The sequence below is a fragment of the Aulonocara stuartgranti genome (assembly GCF_965226115.1).
Source record: "Aulonocara stuartgranti genome assembly, chromosome: 15".
NCBI classification, from domain to species: Eukaryota; Metazoa; Chordata; class Actinopteri; order Cichliformes; family Cichlidae; genus Aulonocara; species Aulonocara stuartgranti.
In genome coordinates this window covers 32,282,311-32,305,132 of record NC_138951.1, presented here as the reverse complement: position 1 = coordinate 32,305,132, position 22,822 = coordinate 32,282,311, and the positions used below count along the sequence as shown (strand labels likewise).

The 22,822-nt window shown below is 44.7% G+C and overlaps 1 protein-coding gene across 4 annotated transcripts in view; it reads right to left on the bottom strand.

The window, feature by feature from the left end:
• The window catches only part of LOC309689155 (uncharacterized protein), a 318,224-nt gene that overhangs the window by 80,391 nt on the left and 215,011 nt on the right, over positions 1-22,822 (bottom strand). Inside the window, exon 1 of one of the 4 annotated variants that reach the window (XR_014271268.1) lies at positions 18,634-18,651. The exons of 2 other annotated variants lie outside the window; for them this stretch is intronic. The gene's annotated coding sequence lies outside the window, so the exon portion shown is untranslated. Of the gene's footprint in view, positions 1-11,199; positions 11,223-18,633; positions 18,652-22,822 lie in introns of those variants that run through there. One more of the 4 variants, XR_014271269.1, reaches the window with a different exon arrangement.

The following is a 22,822-nucleotide window of genomic DNA, read 5'->3' as shown; positions in this document are numbered from 1 at the left end:
TTCCCAGGCGTGATTGGCTATACAGATGGCACTCACATTCCAATCATTGCTCCTTCAGTAAATGAAGGAGACTATGTGAACAGGAAGTCTTTCCACAGCATTAATGTGCAGGTACATAGTTCCCTGTAGCATTTCAAACTAACAAATTATTTCATTATAGTAATGGATGCTAATTTGTGTTCTCTGCACTGTGAAGATCATATGTGATGCTGCCAACATTATCACAAATGTGGAAGCCAAGTGGCCAGGCTCTGTCCATGACTCACAAATATTCCGTGAATGTACACTGAGCACAAAATTTGGACATGGTGAGTTGAGAATACTGTAAAATATATAAAGACCAATTGCTTCAGGGACATTTGAACTGAAGTGTATCCTTCTGTCTTAGGAGAGTTCACTGGCTACTTGCTTGGTGATAGGGGGTATCCATGTTTACCCTATTTGCTTACCCCTAACCCTGACCCTGAACCGGGCCCACAGCAGCGATATAATCTGGCTAATTGCAGGACAAGAGCCAGAATTGAAATGACTATCGGAATGCTTAAGGCCCGGTTCCAGTGCCTGCAAAGACTCAGGGTCACCCCAGAAAGGGCATGTGACATTATTGTGGCATGTGTGATTCTTCACAACATTGCCACAATTAGAGGAGAACACTGTCCTTCTGAACCAAACATCAGCAGTGATCCAAACCATGAACATCCTGACCCTCCCACGGACATACAAGATGGAAGCGCAGTCAGAGACACCATATGTCACAATCATTTCCTTTGACCCATCACCTCAACATGTTGAAAGAAGAATAAACAGATTTTTTGTTCAACTGGCTTTATTGGTCGCCTGTGTTTCCTGTACACAAAGTATTAAAAGATGTAAACCTCATAAAGTGTCTCTGTTGCTTCCTCCTCTGTAATAGCTGTCAATGTTTCTTCATTATTTTCCTGTAGTAAAGAAATAAACAACATTGCTGTTCTACTGTAAACTCATATAATCTGTGGAGTATTACTCACAACTGCATGTTGGTCTGGCTCAACAGGAGGCTGCACCAGATGCAGTACACCACCACCATCAACTGATAGAATATGAGGTTTATACAGGTCACTTATAACTTACAAGGGACCAAATGGCAATTAACAAACATACCAATCAGCTTACACTTCATTGTCATTATGCTCTCAAAGACAACCAAGACTGAGGGAAGGCAAAATCAGTAGGAAAATAACTTCACTACAAAATAATCCATTATGGTAAAGAGTTTATCAAATGAATGAGTAGCACTGCAAAGGTGACTGTGAAGAAAGGATGTATGCACATCATGTATTATTTTGAATTTACCCCCTATGTAGGCACTTGTGTCTTGCGGGGTTATTGACTCAGAGGATGTCCCCGCAGAGATGCCTTCGGCCACAGGGCGCCCACTGTTTTGGCTGAGGGCCAACTGCTCAGCCTCTGTGAGTGGTGGAGGACCCCCACCTGTTTTTCGGGCCTCCGCTTTTTTTCTGTTGGCTATAACGGGCCACATTTGAGCATACAGAGTAAGCAAATATGTACTTGTAATGTGCTCAGATAATTTCAATAAGTGCTTACAGAAAGAAAATTAATGTAGCCTCTAACTGCAATTGATTTACATGGGACAAACAGACCAAGCACTATGGCTCATAATACAATTACACCTTACCTGTTTGGACTATATTTTTATATTTCATTTTTACTTGCTGCCAGGAACGTTTGGGGCCTGTTGGGTTGCACCTGCGCTCACATCACATCACAAAATAAAATGTATAAAATAACAAATAAAATAACATATGATAAAATAACGTGTTAAATGGGTGGAAATCCCTAGATCAATGTTTATATTAACACTCACGCATTGACTCTGTCGGCTATGTTTTGCCATGCATGCTCCCTTTGTTTTGCAGCTGAGGCTGTGTTACTTTTTTTCTGAGAAATTTGCATGTTATCGGCATATGCTGCCATCAGAATTTCGGCCTCAAGCGCTGTGAAATACATTGACCGCGCCTTCTTTCCCTCCGTCTCCATGGTGACTCGCTTAATCTGTGCTCCGCTTATCAGGGCTTTATGTATCCTCGTCCGCGCGCTTAACTTGGGGTTAAAGCAACTCCGCGTTGATTGAACTAATTGTTATCAGCCTTTCTGAAACCGAATATTCCGAGTTGGACAGTTCGGGGTTACTCAACCCTGCGTATCATTTTTAACTCTGAGTTTTCTAAACCGGCTTCCTGAAATAGGGCCCAGTTGTTGCCAGGGTATTAGGCTTTCTGAGAGGAATACAATGTGGAATATTTTTGCTGTAATCTGTGTCCAGGTTACAATTGTATTTTTGGATTTGTTTTGGTTAATGTAACAGAAAGGACTTGATGCACACAGTGTTGCCAGACAAGAAAATGTTTATTTGCAGTGTTTCTTTGATCTCTCTGCTTTTTTAGCTTTTGAGATCCCTTATTTCAGTGAGGTCCTCGGCATCCCACCCAGATAGGGGAGGCATGATTATATGATGAAGATTGATTGATTGATTGATTGATATAGTGCCTCAAGGCACTTATATTGTAAGGTAGACCATACAATAATACAGCAGAGAAAACCCAACAATCATATGACCCCCCTATGAGCAAGCACTTTAGTGACAGTGGGAAGGAAAAACTCCCTTTTACCCAGAAGAAACCCTTCTACAGAACCAGGCTCGAGAGGGGTGGCCAAGTTTTAAGCCTTATCTTACAAGTATAGATAGTGTCTGTCTCCTGAATCCAAACTGGAAACTGGTTTTCACAGAAGAGGGGCCTGAAAACTGAAGGCTCTGCCTCCCATTCTACTTTTAAATACTCTAGGAACAACAAGGAAGCCTGGAGTGTAAGAGCGAAGTGCTTTAATGGGGTGATATGGTACTATAAGGCTATTAAGATAATATGCGGCCTGGTTATTTAAGACTTGTATGTGAGGAACAAGATTTTGAATTCTGGATTTAACAGGGAGCCAATGAAGGGAAGCCAATACAGGAGAAATCTGCTCTCTCTTTCTAGTCCCTGTCAGTACTCTTGCAGCAGTATTTTGGATTAACTGAAGTCTTTTCTGGTAGTTTTTAGGACATCCTGATAGTGGTCCAGCCTTGAAGTAATAAAAGCATGAAGTTTTTCAGCATCACTCTGAGACAGCATATTTCTAATTTTAGAGATATTGCGCAAATGGAAAAAAAAGCAATCCTACATATTTGTTTAATATGTGCATTGAAGGACATATCCTGGTCAAAAATGACTCCAAGGTTCCTCACAGTGTTACTGGAGGCCAAGGTACTGCCATCCAGAGTAAGAATCTGGTTAGTCAAAGGAGCTTGCAAAGAAAAGCGTCTGGACTTCTTTAAGTTACTTGAAGACGTTTCACCTCTCATCCGAGAAGCTTCTTCAGTTCTAAGGTCAAATGGTGGAGAGTCCCAGATATAAACCTAGTGGGAGTATCCCCCCCTCCTCCTGGAAGTTTTCAGTCTTTTGAATATGTGGCTTTACAGCTGAAGGCCCCATCCAAAGTTGTGTTTCTTAATGTTTACAGGCCTCCCAAATACTGCACAGACTTTTTTAATGACCTCAGTGAACTGCTGTCTGTGATCTGTGTTGATTTTGACTGTGTAATTATTGCTGGGGATTTTAACATTCATGTGGACAACCCTCAGGACAAAGGGACTAAAGACCTGAGTAACACTCTGGGCAACTTTGGGCTGACTCAGCATGTAACAGAGGCCACACATAATAGAGGACACACTCTTGACCTACTGATCTCCAAAGGCCTGAGCATTTCAAAGGTTACTGTGTCTGATGTGGGCCTGTCTGATCATTACTGTGTTTTCTTTGAAAGTAAAATCTCAGCCCACACAAATATATCAACAACAGTGATCACAAAACGGTGTATAACTGAACACAGTAGTGAGATCTTTAACCAGGTCTTCCCATTAACACCTGACCTGTCCAGAGGGTCAGTCAATGAGCTCGTCAATAGCTTCAATGCTAACATGTTAAATGTAATGGACACTATTGCTCCCATTAAGGTGAAGGTTATCTCTGGAAGGAAAAAGTCTCCATGGAGAAACTCCACACTGGTGAAAAATGAAAAAAGAGAGTGTAGGAAAGCTGAGCGCAGATGGAGAAAAACAAACCTCCAGGTTCATTATGACATTTATAAAGAGAAACTTCACAATTATAATTTACAACTGAGGAATGCAAGGAGGTCCTACTTCTCTGACATCATCACTAAAAACAGCCATAATGCTCGGGTCTTATTTTCTACAGTTGACAGGCTAACAAACCCCCCTGTGTCAGTGGCAGCTGAACTTCATTCGACCATGGCCTGCAATGACTTTGCCAAATTCTTCACTGAAAAAATCCAAAAAATTAGACAAGCAATTGGTACATCAACAGCAGATCCAGGATATGTACTGTGTCCACCAAAAAACTGTTTAAACACCATGAAACAGTTTCAACCTATTAACAGCAAAGACCTGGAGGACATCTTAGGTCAACTGAACTCCTCCTCCTGCTGTTTAGATGTCCTGCCAACAAGTTTTTTCAAAAAGGTCTCAAAGACTTTAGAGTCAGACCTGTTACAGATCGTCAACTTTTCTTTATTATCAGGTGTGTTTCCAGAATCACTAAAAACTGCTGTAATCAAACCTATACTGAAAAAGGACAATCTTGACAAGACACAAATGAACAACTACAGGCCGATCTCAAATCTCCCGTTTTTAAGTAAGATCATTGAAAAAGCAGTTTCTCAACAGCTCAGTTACTTCTTAAAACAGAATAATTGCTACGATGCCTTCCAGTCAGGTTTTAGACAGAACCACAGCACTGAAACCGCTCTGACCAAAGTGTTTAATGACATATGTCTGAATACAGACAGTGGAAAAATGTCAGTCCTAGTTTTACTGGATCTCAGTGCAGCATTTGATACAGTTGACCACAACATATTACTCAAACGACTGGAGAACTGGACAGGTCTTTCAGGAACTGTACTAAACTGGTTCAAAACATACGTAGAAAACAGGAAATACTTTGTATCAATAGGTAACTTCACATCTGAACAGACAAGTATCACATGTGGAGTTCCCCAAGGTTCCATCTTGGGACCCCTTCTGTTTAACATCTACATGCTCCCACTGGCACAGATTATAAACAACAACAAAATAAACTATCACAGCTATGCAGATGACACACAAATATATATCACAATGTCACCAGGAGACCGAGGCCCTGTACAGGCTCTTGGTAAATGCATTGAGGAAATCAATGACTGGTTGTGCCACAATTTTCTCCAGCTAAACAAAAACAAAACTGAGGTAATAGTCTTTGGCGCCAAAGAAAAACGATTACAGGTCACCAGAGAACTTCAATCTATACATCTAAAAACCACAAACCAGGCGAGAAATTTGGGTGTAGTGATGGATGCAGACCTAAACTTAGAAAAACACATTAAGACAATAACAAAGTCAGCTTACTATCACCTCAAGAATATATCAAGGATAAAAGATCTGATGTCTCAACAGGACCTGGAAAAACTAGTCCATGCATTCATCTTTAGTAGGCTTGATTACTGTAACAGCATCTTTACAGGTCTACCTAAAAAAATCAGTCAGACAACTACAGCTCATTCAGAACTCTGCTGCTCGAGTCCTCACTAAGACCAAAAAAGTGGACCACATCAGTCCAGCTCTGAGGTCTTTACACTGGCTGCCTGTCCGTCAGAGGATAGACTTTAAAGTTCTGATGCTGGCCTATAAAGCTCTGAATGGTTTAGGACCAAAATACATCAATGAACCATCCAGATCCCTCAGGTCATCTGGATCCGGTCTTTTATCAGTTCCCAGAGTCAGAACCAGACACGGAGAAGCTGCATTCAGCTTTTATGCTCCTTATATCTGGAACAAACTCCCAGAAAGCCTCAGATCAGCTGAAACACTCAGTTTATTTAAATCCAGGTTGAAGACTCACCTGTTCTCAGCTGCATTTGAATAAAGCACCAAATCCACACTTTAAGCTTAAATTTCAAAACTTACATTTAACTACTGATTTTATCTACTGTTCTGATTTTATCTGTTTTGATTTTATATACTGTTGTTTGTTTGTTTGTTTGTTAATTAGTTAGTTAGTTTATTTGCTTGTTTTAATCAATTTTAAATCATGCTTTTTATTTGTTCTTGTTTCTAATGTCTCTGTAAAGCACTTTGAATCACCTTGTTGTTGAATTGTGCTATACAAATAAACTTGCCTTGCCTTGCCTTGCCTTGCCCCCACAGAGGGACAAAAGGACCCCCTGATGATCCTCTAATCGCCTGAGCTAAGATGTGAAACTGGGTGTGGGTCCCAATCAGCCAGAGTTTCGGGTGAGTTCATTGTGAAACCTGGCCCCACTTTATCATGCGAATTCCTGAGGTCAGATGGCCCAGGATGTGAGTGGGCGTTAAGGCGTCTGGGGAGGGAACTCAAAACTGGATTATAGATGGCAGACAGTTGGTGTCGTAAACCACCGCCTCTGTTCAAAGATGGTCGCTCACAGTGGACATAGATGGCTTCTTTCACTCCTCTTTCAAACCATCTGTCCTCTCTGTCCAAAATGTGAACATTGGCATCCTCGAAAGAGTGTCCTTTATCCTTAAGATGCAGATGGACAGCTGAGTCTTGTCCTGTGGAGGTGGCTCTTCTATGTTGTGCCATGCGCTTGTGAAGTGGCTGTTTGGTCTCTCCAATGTGCATTCCTCGCTGGTCCAGACCAAAAAGGCTAGGCAGCACCTGTATCACCTACGACAACTGAGGAAGTTCAGGGTCTCTCCAAAGATCCTCAGGATTTTCTATACAGGCGCTGTGGAGAGCATCCTCACACAGAACATGACATCGTGGTTCGGGAACAGCTGTGTGAAGGACCAAAAAGCTCTCCAGAGAGTGATCCGTACAGCAGAACGCTGCTGCAGGATTGCTCTCCCCCCGCTTCAGGACACCTACACCAGGAGATGCCGGACTAGAGCAGCGCAGATACTGAAGGACCCGTCCCATCCTGGCAACAAACTGTTCCAACTTCTGCAATCTGGTAGAAGGTTCCGCATCTTCCGGGCAAGGACAGAGAGACTCAAGAGGAGCTTCTATCCCCAAGCCATCCGTGCCCTAAACACACACACCCGCCCTCTCACATCATCTATAATTGACTGAGACAGGACTCTTCCAGACTGTTACGTTCTGTGAGGCTGTGGGAGTGTGTGGGTGGGGTGTTTGCCCACTCTCCCCGCCTCCACCCCTCTTGCCACTCCTACCCCTCTCTGTCTCTCTCACTCTCCTCTCTCCCCAGGACACAGCTGCTGCTGATTAGCCTCGTTTGCCACCTGACTCCAGTCAGCAATCATCCTCTGAGGCTATTTAAAACTGGGGATGAGCTGTGAGCAGGGTGGCTTTTTTTCCTCGGTGGCTCTACGCGGTTCTGTGCTAGTTTTTGGACAGACAGCCTCTTTCTGACCAGTGAGCAGACGGGCTTGTGGGCCCTGAGAGTGTCTCCCCGTGGTGGGGAGTAGGGTAGGAAGTGTGGGAAGTGCCTCCTTTTTTTTATTGTGTTTGTTTGGTAGTCCTCCTGCCTTTCCTGGCTGCGAGCGTTTTCTTTGTTTCTTTGGCGTTATTGGTAAGACGGCGTTGCCGGCCCTTTAAGTTAATGGTAACCTGTACCGTTTTGTAATAAAGTTTTATTGATGCAGAACAACTCTGTTTGTTTTCCTTTTTCATTCTGATTCCAGACTCATTTGTTACTGGTCCCCTCTCTCACATGCCTAGACCCCTTCGGGGGGAACGTAACACAGACACTAAACCAAGGCACAATGTACATTTCAATTCCTTTAATTTTAAATATGTTTATATTGTCTATCCTGTAAAATAGTCAGATGTCTATTCATATTAATGTACAGAATTCACCTGCTTGCTGCTACTACTGCACATTCACCCAGTGTATATACTATATATATATATATATATATATATATATATATATATGTTCTTCCTCTACACCCCCCCCCAATTTTTGCACATGTCGAGGAGCGTGTCAGGCTACATTTCACTGTGTGTTATACTTGTATAACTATGCATGTGACAAATAATAAAGAACCTAGAACCTGCAGTGGAGAGAGTGGACAGCTTCAAATACCTCGGAGTTCACATCACGCAGGACCTGTCATGGTCCTGTCACATCAACACCGTGGTGAAAAAGGCCCGACAGCGTCTCTACCACCTCAGACGCTTGAGAGACTTCCAACTGCCCTCCAAGGTGCTCAGGAACTTTTACTCGTGCACCATAGAGAGCATCCTGGCGGGAAACATCTTAACCTGGTTCGGGAACAGCACCATGCAGGACAGACGAGCTCTACAGAGGGTTGTGCGGTCAGCTGAGCGCACCATCCACTCCGAGCTCCCTGACCTGCACTCAATCTACAGCAGGCGGTGCTGGAGTAAGGCCAGGAAGATCGTGAAGGACCTCAGCCATCCCAACAACAGACTGTTCTCTCTGTTGAGGTCAGGAAAGCGATTCCGCTCCCTGAAGACCAACACAGAGAGACTGAGGAGGAGCTTCTTCCCGCAGGCGATACGGTCTCTCAATCACACCACCACACAGTACTGACCCACACATATGGTTCTTACACACACACTGGACTTTCTGGACATTGTTTTTCCACAACACTGGTCACTATATTCTTCATTTCCAGTTAATACTTGTACAGCTGCTGTTATTGTGTATATATTTATTTATATTTAGATTTCTTCATACATTCTTATATAGTTCTATATTGTGTATTGTGTATTTTGTTGTACAGTTATTTTATTTTCAACTTTAATTTATATATTTTATCTTATTCTTCCCAGTTAAATTTACCCTTCATTCTAATTTGTGTTGTACAGTTATTTCATTTTTAACCTTAATTTATATTTTATTCCTTCCTAGTTAAATTTACCCTTTTTAATTTTTCATATTTATTTCCTATCTTATTCATAGCCTTTTCCTTTTTTTGTTTTCTTTAGGTCACGAGCAGTTGTCCAAGCATTTCACTACATATCGTACTGTGTATGACTGTGTACGTGACAAATAAAATTTGAATTTGAATTTGAATTTGCACTGTACAGCATACACCACATTGTTAAGTCTGTGTTTTGGAGTTTTGTCTTTCGGGTGAACCAGTTTTTGTCTGAGCGTGTTGCTGGGTCTGAAATGCACCGGGATGTCATGCTTGGAGAAAACCCTCCTGAGTTTTTCTGATACACCGGCTACATAGGGGATGACAATGTTGTTGCGTCTGTCCTTCTTATCCTCCCTCGCTGGTGTCTGATCTTCTTTTCTGTGCCTCTTTGCTGACTTTAAGAATGCCCATTTAGGATAATCTGGTTAGATACCATATTACTAAGATTTTCTGGGCTGAGTACTATAACCTCAGTTTTATCTGAATTTAGAAACAGAAAATTAGAGGTCATCCAGGTCTTCCACCCTGCAGTTTAAGTAATTGGTGTGTGTTATCTGGCGTCATGGATAGATAAAGTTGTGTGTCATCTGTATATCTGTGAAAATTGATGCTATGCCTTCTGACGGTACTGGAAGTATAATGTAAACAGAATTGGTCCTAGCACAGAACCCTGTTAACTCCATAATTAACCTTAGTGTGTGAAGAGGACTCTCCATTTGTCCTCATTTTTGTGCAATTAGCACTAGACATTAGGCCTTCAGTGTTACAACCGAGAGGGCCAGGCTGTGGGTGTGGACTCAAATGCAGACACAGCTTTATTTACAGTGCCTAGTTAACTTACAAAGCAGGAAACTATGAATGCTATGAACGGAGAATGCTATGAACCGTGGAAGCTATGAACTGAGAACTATGAGGTCAAACTATGAACATGAAACTCTGAGTGCTATGACTAGGTGATAGATTTCACGGGTGGATCCTGGGAATGGAAAAAGGTGCAGCGGCTTGGATGGAGGTACGCAGTCACTATAATGAGAGGAGAAGAGTAGTCAGTGGCAGTCTAGTGAATCACAGCTGAAGGATTAGACTATGGTAGTTAGGGCTTACGTGTTGCAGGTTAAAGAGTCATGCGAGGAGGGGGTGTCCAAGGGGTTCCGGGTGAGGAGTGTCCAGAGAGGGTCCAGAATATACTTGGAGTGAGGGACTTGGCAGGGAGGCAGGCAGGTGTAGTCCAATGATGGAAAGGAAGCAACCAGATGACAGAACCAGCGTCCAGGTTCTGGATGTGAGTAGTTTAGCTTGGGAAGTGCGACTGCCAGGTGGGTCCTATGACAAAGAAAACACGGTGAGGAGAAAAGCAGTAGTTAAGGGCTCTCACAAGGGCTTGGCGGCCTAGCACTAACATGAGTTAGCAGAAGCTCTGGCAGAGGTCTGTTGTGAATGCTTTTCTTATATGCTGGTGACTTGATTGGAACCAGGTGTGGAAGCTGATTGGAGTCTCTGCCTGAAGGTGGAGCCCAGCGGAGTGGAAAAACCCCGTACTCACCCGGACCATGACATTCAGACCACCATCATGAAGTCTTTTTCTGATTGAGATGGACCACTTGTACAGAATCTGTAGGGTACAGGTCTTGTCTCTGACTATCAGTTGTAACGCTGGTCATAGCCAAATCAAAAGACACGAGGGAAAAAGATGTCAGTGGCCTCTGTCCACATTTGCAATCTGTTCACTTTGCACTGTAATATGCCCTAAAATGTCCTGTTAACTGGGCCTCTCCTACTGTCTCAAGATGGTTTGAACTTATAATCACATTTGCATAGTTTACACAGAGCCCTGGGAGTCTACTGATTTATAAAGCTGTACTTAATGATAGTGCCATCCATTCATCCATCCATCTTCATCCGCTTTATCCGAGGCCGGGTCGCGGGGGCAGCAGCCTAAGCAAAGAGGCCCAGACCTCCCTCTCCCCAGCCACCTCCTCCAGCTTATCCGGGGGAATACCAAGGCCTTCCCAGGCCAGCCGAGAGATAGAATCTCTCCAGCGTGTCCTGGGTCTGCCCCGGGGCCTCCTCCTGGTGGGACATGCCTGGAACACCTCACCCAGGAGGCGCCCAGGGGGCATCCTTGTCAGATGCCCGAACCACCTCAGCTGGCTCCTTTCGATGTGGAGCAGCAGCTGCTCTACTCTGAGCCCCTCCCGGATGGCCGAACTTCTCACCCTATCTCTAAGGGAGAGGCCAGCCACCCTTCGGAGGAAGCTCATTTCTGCCGCTTGTATCCGCGATCTCGTTCTTTCGGTCACTACCCACAGCTCATGGCCATAGGTGAGGGTAGAGACGTAGATCGACCGGTAAATTGAGAGCTTCGCTTTTACACTCAGCTCCCTCTTCACCACGACGGACCGGTGCAGCGTCTGCATTACTGCAGCTGCAGCCCCAATCCGTCTGTCGATCTCCGACTCCCTTCTCCCATCACTCGCGAACAAGACCCCGAGATACTTGAACTCCTCCACTTGGGGCAGGAACTCATCCCCGACCCGGAGTGGGTACTCCACCCTTTTCCGGCTGAAAACCATGGCCTCAGATTTGGAGGTGCTGATCCTCATTTCCGCTGCTTCACACTCGGCTGCAAACCGTTCCAGTGCGAGCTGGAGGCCCTCACCCGATGAAGCCAACAGAACCACATCATCCGCAAAAATCAGAGATGAGATTCTGAGGCCACCAAAGCGAAAGCCCTCCGCCACTTGGCTGCGCCTAGAAATCCTGTCTATAAAAATTATGAACAGAACCGGAGACAAAGGACAGCCCCGGCGGAGCCCATCACCCACCGGGAACGAGTCCGACTTATTGCCGGCAATGCGAACCAAGCTCTTGCAACGGTTGTATAGGGATCGAATGGCCCGTAGCAATGGGCCAGACACCCCATACTCCCACAACACCTCCCACAGGACACCCCGAGGGACACGGTCGAATGCCTTCTCCGAGTCCACAAAACACATGTAGACTGGTTGGGCAGACCAGTCTACATGATAGTGCCAGTGTTGTCATATTATGTTTACCTGGGAATGATAACCGTAGTCATTGGACTAAGTAAGAATACTTGCATACTAATTCATGTAATGGTTGATAAAGTACTTTTCATTTATCGGTCAAAGAACCAGTAATGGCTTAAAACTAATGGTCCAACTCCAGTTTTTCAGATATGGCCTGCATTTCTATAGCGCTTTACTCAGTCCCTAAGAACCCCAAAGCGCTTTACACTACATTCAGTCATTCACCCATTCACACACACATTCACACACTGGTGACGGCAAGCTACATTGTAGCCACAGCTGCCCTGGGGCGCACTGACAGAGGCAAGGCTGCCGGACACTGGCGCCAGCGGGCCCTCTGGCCACCACCAGTAGGCAAACACGGGGTTAGTATCTTGCCCAAGGATATTTGGCATGCAGCCAGGAGGCAGCCTGGGATCGAACCACTGACCTTCTGGTTAGTGGCTGACCTGCTCTGCCACCTGAGCTACAGCCACCCTAGTGGATATGGTTGAAACATACTTAGTTCATTTGTAAATTGCCACTAAGAATGGAGCCTTTAGGGTTTTAAGGCTCTGAACAGCTAAAATGGACAATGTAGAATGAGTCATTTTTCCAGGCATAAAAAAAAAAAAAAGATATTAGATAATTATTCACCTACAGGAGTGTTGGAATATTTTAACAATACCTTCTCAGGGATTATTTGACCAGGTCTCAGGTGTTCACTTATTACTTTTTTCTTGCGTTTCTGTGTATTCCATTCAGCCTGGCCTATTTCTCATGACAGTGCCGGTGCCAGTGTGTTAGGATGTGAAGAGGTTTTTTCCAAAACCCATTCATCCCCACTTTAAGTTAAAATCAAACCACACACCGAGCACTCTTAATTATACTGAATATATCAACACAATAACTATTTAGTTTTTCTAACTGTCAGTGTCTTACTGCCATCCCGTAATCTGTGGAACTTTTCCAAATATTGCTCCATGGTACTACAAAAGTCAATTAGTCATTAAATCAGATCATTAATACAGACTGCTGCCATGCAAGCTGTTGGAAAAGAACAAAGATGAAAGCAGTCGACAAGGACTGGTGTATATGCTGACAATACATCTAGACTTAATGTTCAATTGGTCTCACTGCTAATTTGCACTAATGTCTTTGCCTTTAGAGGCCCTCAATATTGTTATTTTGTGGTGCTATTCCTCTGCTAAAACACTTTTGCTTTATTTCATGTGACTCCTTTTAGTGTTGCTTGAGTGGCCTCCAACAAAAAGAAACTTTGGTTTCCACAGAAGAAATTAAAGTTTCCTTTGTTTTCTTTTTGTTTTGTTTTTTAAGAATGAGCCTTTATGAATCTGGAAACAGAGTAGCTCTTTTGTAATTGTTGTAGTGGTGGCCTCTTATGACTAAGGGTTGAGATGAGGTTTTGAGCAGGAAATCAAGCTCACTGCTGCTCTCAGCAAACAGTGAGCAAATGGCAGTAGCACCATCACTCATTCTGCTCCACTGTGTCTTTGAAGAAACCATTGTATCTGCCAAATCCATCAACCTTTCCCACAAAGGCATTTGCCAGCCTGTGAAACTGATCATCTACCTAGGGGATTGCGGCCCACAGCTGGGGGAGCCATATTTTACTGCCTCCCTACTTAATGCAGGAAGGTGCCATAGGCCTGATTATAAAAAAAGAACTCCATGAATCCACAGGGCTAGGCCACTCTCAATCAGCCAAAAGTGTCTTGAGACACTCTCAATGCAGACATTTGATTAATCTGACTCCAAATGCAACACTTAATCAGGATCAGGATTTCTTTGGGTGTTTTTCTTTTTCATTTTTTTCCAGTAGAAAAGTTGGGTACAAACTTAGTTTTCTTTAAGGTAAGAAGCTCAGAGTTGCAGTAGAAACACATTAACATTTGACTTGAGAGAAACAAATGTCATCAACTTGTCAACAACTTGTGAAATTTACTCATGGGAAACAATTGTGTTACTGTAGATGGATACACATAGACTTTATTTACATGATCATTATCATGACTTACATGTATTCACCAATCAATTCTTTACCAAATTCAAAAAGAGAAAAAAAGTTTCCCTGCAACTGAAATAGTTTAAGATAAATTAATGAAGACATTTTAAAAGTATACCTGGTCCTTAAACAAGAAACTTGCTGTATGTTGTTCTTATTTGTAATAGCAGTGCCAGAGGTTGTGTGTGGAGGCGTGGAAGAGATGACCCAAACGCAGGACTCACAGTGCAGAAATGAAGAGGATTTATTGGAGCGGGTGAATGAACAAAGCAGGAACGATGAAGTGGCTGGCTGGCTGAAAGACTGGATGAATGGCTGACTAACTGAACATACAGACGGAGAGACGACATTAACATCAATGACACGACCAAGAACTGGTGAAACCGAGGAACTTAAATACACAGGTTGAATGATGACAATGATTGGAAACAGGTGAGTACAGGGCTGAACATAATCTGACTAATGACACGAGAGACAAGCTGACACGGGGAAAAAACAGGAAGTGAAACATTAATGTGGCGAACTAAACTGAACATGAACAAACTGAAATCACTGGGTCAACGACCCAGGAACCCTGACAAAGGCCGGCACCTGATGGCCGAAAGAAAGGAAAACCAGACCAGACCAGGGCGGGCGGAGGGGGCCCAGGACGGAGGGACTGAGTTCAAACAGAGACAGTTCAGGTGGGCGGCCAGGCGGCCAGTGGCTGAGCCCAAACAGTTCAGGTGGGCGGCCAAGTGGCCGGCAGTGACGCTGAAGTCGATCCGGTGGGCAGCCGTGAGGAAGACGGCGGCGGACGCTGAGCCGATCCGGTGGGCAGCCACGAGGAAGACGGCGGCGGCCGCTCAGCCGGTCCGGTGGTCAACCACGCCGGCGACGAGGAGAAGGCGGCTGAGGAGCAGCTGCAGGAGGCGGCGCGGGAACCTGCGGAGACTGAGGAGCAGCTGTAGGACGAGGCGAAGCAGAAGCCGAAGCTGAGTCTGAGGCCGGACCAGGCGAAGCAGAAGCCGAAGCTGAGTCTGAGGCCGGACCAGGCGAAGCAGAAGCCGAAGCTGAGTCTGAGGCCGAACCAGGCGAAGCAGAAGCCGAAGCTGAGTCTGAGGCCAGACCAGGCGAAGCAGAAGCTGAAGCGGAGGCTGGACCAGGCGAAGCAGAAGCTGAGGCTGGACCAGGCGAAGCAGAGGCTGAGGCTGGACCAGGCGAAGCAGAGGCTGAGGCTGGACCAGGCGAAGCAGAGGCTGAGGCTGGACCAGGCGAACTGAGGCTGAGGCTGCGGCTGGACCAGGCGAAGCTGAGGCTGAGTCTGATGCTGGACCAGGCGAGGCAGAGGCTGAGTCTGATGCTCGACCAGGCGACGGCAGGGGAGCCGGGGGTGACGGAGCCACAGCTGTAGGGCCAGTAGGCGCGGAAGCCTCTGGCTGGAGAGAGGCAGGGCCAGTAGGCGCGGAAACCCCTGGCTGAGGAGCGGCCGGGCCAGTGGAAGCAGAAACCCCTGGCTGAGGAGCAGCCGGGCCAGCGGGTGCGGAAACCCCTGGCTGAGGAGCGGGAGAGCTCGCAGCCGGCCCTGGATGCTGTGGCTGCAGGTCCGGGAACTGAACAGGAGATTTGGCAACGGGCGACTGGACTACAGGGCACTGGACAACAGACTGGACTATGGGCAGGCTGGAGGACGGGCGACTGGGGGACAGGAGCAGGCTGGAAAGGAGCAGGCTGGACAGGAGCAGGCTGGACAGGAGCAGGCTGGACTGACTGGACAGGGGACTGAGCTACAGGAGACTGGAGGACAGTAGGAGACTGAACTACAGGTGACTGAAGTGACGGGGCTGGAAGCTGAACAGCAGGCGTGTGAGCTGACGGTGCTGTAAGCTGAACAGCAGGTGAGTGAACTGACTGGACTGAGGAGACTAATGGATAAGCAGAGGTCGGTGAGGCTAATGGCTGAGCTAAAGACTGAGCTAGTGAAGGGGACAAAACTGCAGCCTGGGCTAATAAAGCTGGTGCCTGAGCAGGGGACACCTCAGCTAGCTTTACCAGTGATAGTGCGAGGGCGTGAAAAACTGGATCAGGAGGTAGATGAAGGGGTGAAGTAGCAGATGGACCGGTTAGCTCCCAAGCCTCTAGGGAGGTCAGGCTGGGTTCTGGCTGCCCTCAGCCTGGGCGCTGGGACAGGCACGGAAGGTGGCTGTCAGTCACCCCCACCCGAGAAACAGGAGCGGATGTGGAGGTAGACTGGGTCGCAGCTGCCCTCCTCCTGGGAGCTGGCACTGGTGTGGGTGTAGGCTGGGCCCTAGTCATCTGAGGAGGTGAAACGGCTGAAGAGGAAGGCCGAATCTGGGCCGCTGCGCTGGTAGGAAAAGGCTGAGTGATGGGTGTGGAAATGGTGACTGGGTGTGTGATACTGGAAGGTTTCTCTGGGATTATTCTGGTCCTCCTGCCACCACTATTTACAGTCTTTAATTGAACGGTCTTCGAGGGTGTTGAAGTGCGGATATTGTCCTTAATAAATCCCAGCTCAGAGGGAGCAGAGCTGAAAAGTTCTTCCCAGTCCACATCCTCCTCCAGGAGGGAAACACCCCACGGATCAGAGATAAGTTTGTTATTTGTTTTAAGTGAAGAGTCGAATGTGGAGGGTGGAAGACAGTCACTGGAACTCACCACCTGAAAATAGTCCATGTTATGGTGGCGTGTGCGCCGCTTTCTCCGGGAAGAGACAGCGGGCGGGGTACACAGCCGAGCCTCTGGCACGGGAGCCTCCATTGAGCCGAGGTGGGAGGCGGAGCCGCTGGGCCATGGCGAGGTTGAAGGTCCGGTGAGTAAAACGGCTGGCGGGCGAGCGAGGAGCGGAGCAGCGGGAGAGCGAGTGGCCGAAGCTTGGCCTGTGACGCCCACTCTCTGCGGCGAATGCTCCGATGCAGGTGAGGCAGCAAGTGGAGGACCGCGGCGTCTCCGAGGCCCGCCCAGAGCCAGACGGGTCCCCTCAAAGACGTGCTCCCTCTCTGAGAAGAGCCGCTGTTTCCACCTGAGCTTCTCCACCCAAATGGAGAGCGCTGCATCCTGCCGCTCGAAAAGGTCCGAGTCCGCTGGGTCAAAAGCGTGTCTTCTTGGCACGGGTCGTGTCATTCTGTCAGAGGTTGTGTGTGGAGGCGTGGAAGAGATGACCCAAACGCAGGACTCACGGTGCAGAAATGAAGAGGATTTATTGGAGCGGGTGAATGAACAAAGCAGGAACGATGGAGTGGCTGGCTGAAAGACTGGATGAATGGCTGACTAACTGAACATACAGACGGAGAGACGACATTAACATCAATGACACGACCAAGAACTGGTGAAACCGAGGAACTTAAATACTCAGGTTGAATGATGACAATGACTGGAAACATGACACGAGAGACAAGCTGACACGGGGAAAAAACAGGAAGTGAAACATTAATGTGGCGAACTAAACTGAACATGAACAAACTGAAATCACTGGGTCAACGACCCAGGAACCCTGACAAGCAGCATAGTCAGGGCTGGACTGGGACAAAAAATCGGCCCGGGCATTTTGACTAGAGACTGGCCCACCAGGTATTATAGGAAAAAAACATAAAGCCTTTGAATGAAAACAAACACTGTTGTGACAGTGATGTACACTGTCTTGTTGGTATATGAATGATTTCTATACATTTTACATCAGATAAAAATTTTGGTTGTAAGATTCAGATAATTATTTAATAAAAGCTAGACATTTTAAATGAGAATAAGAAAGAAAAGTATTTCTTTGTGCCCCCCTTTCCCTGTTAATGCCCTACCTGGCCCCCTGGCAAAACTTTGCTAGACCCGCCCCTGCACAGTTACCAGCTGTCAGCTACATAGAAAAGGATCCTGGTGTTATTTGTCTCTCAGAAACAGTTCATAACTTCCCTTCAACTCATTCATGTCACTTAAAATGTAAACCTGTTTCTCCATCACCTGTTCAGCTTTGATGATTCAGTAAGGGCATCTCCTGGTTTCATCTTCATGTTTCCCTCTCACCACCTATCCAAACCGGCATCATGACCAGCAGCTTTACAGCTGTGGCTCCAGCAAACACCAGCTGATACTAGAAATTAATAATAAATAAATTCTAACAACAGCTGATCAAGCTTAAACGTGCTGCTGTTGTTTAGCGTGACATTCACTGGTTTCCTCTTTCTGGTGCAAAGTGGGCAATAAAAAAACGAGAAAAGCCGATTAGCTGATCATTGATCAGTTTCATGATTGAATGAGAGAAGAAGAGGCAGCTGACAGTGTAAAGACACAGAATAAATCCACCTTTGTGTCTTTTTTTCCATTCTAGCTGAAGTACGGGACAAACTGTGCTCCTTTTCACCTCAATACGATTCCATTTTTTAGGGGATGGTTGGCATCTCTACTAACTAACCTTATGAATAAAATAAAGTTCACTATCAGTAACATCATAACAACCGAACAGCTGTATAGAAACTCCGTCATGCTAGCTAGTACGCAGTACGAGTTATTGTAACTGACGGTAAAAAGTCAGCACAACGAAAATAAACTGCACCTAAACTTGGTTTATATCTGACCCAGATAGACTGCAGGTCATAACTTCTTACCTGAAGTTCAGTTCACCTGACACTCGGACCGGTGGCTGCCTCGGGTCTCTGATCCTCCTGCCTCCCCTTTCCCTCATCCACCTTGTGGCAGCTCTGCCAAAGCCACCACCAAACAACTGAGTTATTTTTACACATGGGCCAGCATCTGGCCAATCCACCACCTTTCATTGTTTATACTGTTATAAAAATAATAATAATAAAAAACAATCATCTGCCCATAAAAACGAAAAATCACCATCGGCCCACCGGGCAAATGCCCGGTATGCCCGATGGCCAGTCCAGCTATGAGCATAGTCGAAAAGGCATTATACTCAAGCCATGGGTTTAGTTAGTAAAAGGTAAGTCTTACCACACCTATCTGATTATCAGTCTAATCTAATCTAATCTAATTCCACGTAAAAATAAGAATAAATAAATAAAATAATTGGAAAATCTCAAAATACAGGTACTTTTTACCATATGATCTGTATAGTATTGGTTGTCCAGACAATAAAATATAGCAATTTTCTATTTATTAGAAATAATTTCATAGCTTATGTGGTAACTGATAACTTCTTTTTGCAAGACTGTATTTGATGATGTGTCTCCAATGCTCATTATTCACTCAGTTTTTCTTAATTTCAATTAAATTTATTTATACAGCGCCAAATCACAACAACAGTCACCTCAAGGTGCTTTATATAGTAAGGTAGACCCTACAATAATAAAAGCAGTTGCTGCTCAGGTGGTCTTCAAGCTGTTACTCAGGCTGGTTAGTCACCTCCAAAATAAATGTTTATCCCAATTTGTTGATCAGGAGCAGTTTCAGAGAGATACTCCTCAAAGTTTCAGAGAAATGTACTTTTTGATGAAACTGTTTACCCTTTAAATCAGGGTTCTCAAACTTAAATGAGCTGTGGGCCACTGCAAACACTGTCATCTCATTGGAGGGCCACTTTAGTGTTCAAGTAATACAAAACCAGAAAGAAGATTCAAATGAGACAGTATGTTTGCTTGTCAGACTATTTTTTGACATCTGATACTGAGTACTTGAGTAGCTCTTTATTCAGTATCACTTATACTGCCATTAAAAAGTATTCCTGATTTCTTAGTTTATCGCATATTTGTCACACAGATCATCAAACAATATATTATTTTAATATTTAATATTAGGCAACGGTAACCCGAGTAAATGCAAAATGCATTTTTAAATAATGATTTAATTTATTAAGGGAAAAAAGTTAACCAAAGCATCCTGGCCATGTGACAAAAAAAAGGTAATTACCCTGTAAGGTGTATAGCTTTTTTTTTTTTTTTTTTTTTTTTTTTGCCTGTCCCGTTTGGCACTTTTGCCATCAGAATTATTGTCTAAAGGCAAAGAAAGATGCCCAACAGATTTACTTTACCAAATTGACCATCCCAGCCTTGCCGTAATGGTCCATTTGATTCACCTTTTATTGTTTATTTTATTTTCACTTGCTGAATACGGGACAGACTTGACTGGAGGAAAGAAGGGGAGAAAGAAAGAGGGAAAGAGAAACAGCTGAGAAGAGGGACGGGGGAGAAGGGCAAAAAACAAAAACCAACAGAATGGGCAGGAAAAAAAAATGCATCTATCGATCACCTGGGGCCTGTTCTTCGTACCTCGCTAAGTAAGTTAGCTGGATTAGATTGTTGACGATTTTGCGTGATCCTGGATCGTTCGGTTCCCCGAAGCTCATCCGGGACTTGCTGTCATAGCAACAGAGCCGTAAGCGTAAACCTGCTCGGGAGCAGGTTTACTTTATGTAAACAGGATTAGATCGCGGCCACGCAGGTATGTCCGCTTCATTTATACGAAAGCAACAGCGATATTCCACCACTGTTTCACCATAAATAAATAACATCAATGTAACTAAAGATAATGCAGCACTTGATCCTTTTATTGATTTCACACAGATACATACAGGTCTTTTCCTAAAAAAGGGAAATGTACTATTAACATTCTATTACATGTATGTGATTATTACAGATGTAATTCATATTTCAGAGTAGTAATTGTAAATTACTTCGTGTAATCAAGATGGGAGACCACGGCTATAAAAGCGAAGGTGGATTTGGGAAGCCTGTCGCAGCCATGTCCTGTCCGTATACGCGACCAACCCATTGCGGAAGGTGCAAGATTGATAAGGAGAGTCCTCAGAATTCAGCGTATATTGCGGGATAGACAGGATCCTTTAGCTCAGCGCGACAGTGTGCTCATTGAGAGATATCGATATTCCCGTGAGGGTATTATTTACTTAACCAACTTGTTGACGAGGGGGTGCAGGACCACCACCTGTCTTTTTTTCCTCTGCCCTTTTCTTGGTTGCTGTTATGAACAAACTAACAGAGTATTACAGGCCAGTATTACCTTGCCAAGAGACGAAAAGCAATCTAAGAGATAAATATTACCATTCTGTAGAATACTCCTGTATTCCACTTTTACTTGTTCCCATGTTCTTGTGGGTCCTGTTGTGGCTCTAATGTGAAAGGGGATATAATATAACATATTATAATATAATATAATGCCATATGATATTGGACAATATAGTGTCATATGATAGATCTACCCTACCGCCTACTGGTGTTGGCCAGAGGGGCCGATGGCGCGATATGGCAGCCTGGCTACAACCGTAGCTGCCTCCACCAGTGTGTGAATGTGGGAGTGAATGAATAGTGGTATCGTACAGCGCTTTGGGTGCCTTGGAAAGCGCTATATAAACCCAATCCATTATTATTATTATTATTAAATTACCTACGAGTTTGATTTGTCAGCAACTTTCTGCCAGCCCCTCTCTCCTTGCTTTTGCAGCCTTTGCAGTGTTCTCTTGCGTTTTAATTAAACTCTGAAACTCCTGAAATCCCTCAATCAAGAGTTCTTGCTCTGCTGCCGGAAAATACCGTGCACGCCCCTTCGACATTTTCGCCGACCAATCAGCGGGTTGCCGATCAATGTTTCTACTATCGATGCGTAGCCCCTTTTACGACACCCAGTGATGTCACATTACTGCGTCCAGCTGTACTAATCGTCAACAGCAGGTGTGTTCGGGGAACCGGATTAGCGAGCTCACGGTTAGCGCGATAGTTTGGTCTTGGATGTGTCATTTGATCTTGGATGTAGTAAGCGACGTACGAAGAACAGGCCCCTGGATCACCTGTTGAGAAAGAAAAAAGAAAACAAGCAGAAGAGAACAAGAATTATAGAATAAACAACATCACAATGATATATGGGAATATGACAGTAAATACTAAATATTAAACATTATTGTGCAGCACATAAGATCAACAGAACACAGTGTGCTTTGAGGTAGGAGCCAAAAAGGATGTAGTTTGTGGGTGTGATCACCCGTGTGTACACCTGTGAGCAAGGACGCGCTTGTTTTTTTTTTTTTTTTTAAAGGTTCCTTCATGTAATGATCTGCTAGAGGGTGTGGGGGGGCCACAGCCCCGTCCTCCAGGGCATGAAGCAGGTATGGAGGAGATCAAAACTCCAGACATCCAGAGGCCCCCAGAACACAAGAGACCAAGGAAGGTGTATAGCTGACCGTGCCAAAATCATTGTCCAGCTGCAAAACTCAAATGTGCTTGAGTCTCAAGCACATTTGAGTTTCATATTGTTTTGATTTGTTCTTTTTTTATATTTTACTATGTGCACGACATGATGTTGTGCTATACTATGATACCGTGACAAGTCTGATTTCTCTATATAGATTTGCTCTTAGAGTTGTATGGTTCAGATGGTGAGGATGCATTTTTCTTATCTGAAAAGTATTTCCAATGTGGTCTGATCAGCAAAATCACTTTCTACATAATACAAATGAACATAATGAGAATGGAGTGATCTTTTCCTAGTGCTAAGGTCATGAATAAACTTTGATGAAGTACTCACTTTTTTAGGAAACAGGGCACCTTTCCCAGAAATTACCTCAATTTTTCTTCAAGAAAAGAGCAGAAAATTAGGCATGAGAAGTCTATGTTGTTGCATCTGTAAATACCACATAATATTTCCCTAAAGGCTATACCTAAACTGTGAAAAGCAAAGCTTATGTTTTGCAAATGGTTTGTGATGTATTATCCTTGTGGAGTCCAGCAGGTAAACCATAAGGCAGGCCTGCACTTTCATCCTCTAATCAATTTATACAGTTTAAGACCATTCATCACCATATCCACGTTTGACTTCTATATTAGA